Source organism: Laccaria bicolor, genomic scaffold, assembly GCF_000143565.1.
Source record: "Laccaria bicolor S238N-H82 LACBIscaffold_27 genomic scaffold, whole genome shotgun sequence".
Lineage (NCBI taxonomy): Eukaryota > Fungi > Basidiomycota > Agaricomycetes > Agaricales > Hydnangiaceae > Laccaria > Laccaria bicolor.
Window position 1 is genome coordinate 48,380 of NW_001889898.1, and position 1,393 is coordinate 49,772.

The following is a 1,393-nucleotide window of genomic DNA, read 5'->3' on the forward strand; positions in this document are numbered from 1 at the left end:
ACGCGGCACATCAAGGCTCACAGCCCCTACCGCTGCTTCTTCTGCGAAAGCTCTGAAGCCTGGTCCTTCAACGTCCCCTCCGAGTTCGTCTTCAAACTGGAGAAGAAGCCCATCTAACGAACAGTCAACCGACGCCTTTACTCCATCCCGCGATCAACCGCCTCACTTTCCTCATTCTAACACCCAACACTAGTGGCTACCATTTTATTTCTATAACCTAGACCCAAGCCTAGAGGGTCATTTCTATAACTTAGACTTAAGCCTAGAGGCCATATCTATAATGCTTAGGATTTTTTGAAAGGCATTTCAAATGTAGGCCTGGGTATTTCATAGTGAATTTTCCATAGATACCCAGCGCATTTTCTGCAAAGTTTCAAATGCAGCCCTGGATATTTCATTGTGATTTTTCAATAGATACCCTGGGCATTTCATTGCGATTTTTCAAATGTATCCCTGGATATTTCATTGTGATTTTTCAAATGTATCCCTGGTGTATTTCATTGCAAAATTTCAATGGATACCTGGCGCATTTCATTGCGATTTTTCAATAGATACCCTGGGCATTTCATTGCGATTTTTCAAATGTATCCCTGGGTATTTCATTGCGATTTTTCAAATGTATTCCTGGGTATTTCATTGTGATTTTTCAAGAGATACCCTGGGCATTTCATTGCAAAATTTCAAATGTATCCCTGGATATTTCATTGCGATTTTTCAAATGTATTCCTGGGTATTTCATTGCGATTTTTCAATAGATACCCTGGGCATTTCATTGCAAAATTTCAAATGTATCCCTGGATATTTCATTGCAAATTTTCAATGGATACCTGGCGCATTTCATTGCGATTTTTCAATAGGTACCCTGGGCATTTCATTGTGATTTTTCAAATGTATCCCTTGGTATTTCCTTGCGATTTTTCAAATGTATTCCTGGGTATTTCATTGTGATTTTTCAATAGATACCCTTGGTATTCCATTGTGATTTTTCGATAGATACCCTTGGCATTTCATTGCGATTTTTCAAAGGTATCCCTGGGTATTTCATTGCAAAATTTCAAATGTAGCCCTCGGCATTTCATTGTGATTTTTCAAATGTATTCCTGGGTATTTCATTGCGATTTTTCAATAGATACCCTTGGTATTTCATTGCAAAATTTCAAATGTAGCCCTGGGCATTTCATTGCGATTTTTCAAATGTAGCCCTGGGTATTTCATTGTGATTTTTCAATAGATGCCCTGGGCATTTCATTGTGATTTTTCAAATGGAGCCCTGGGCATTTCATTGCAAAATTTCAAATGGAGCCCTGGGCATTTCATTGCAAAATTTCAAATGTAGCCATGGGCATTTCATTGCGATTTTTCAAATGTATCCCACATGTCAGGGTCCATGCAA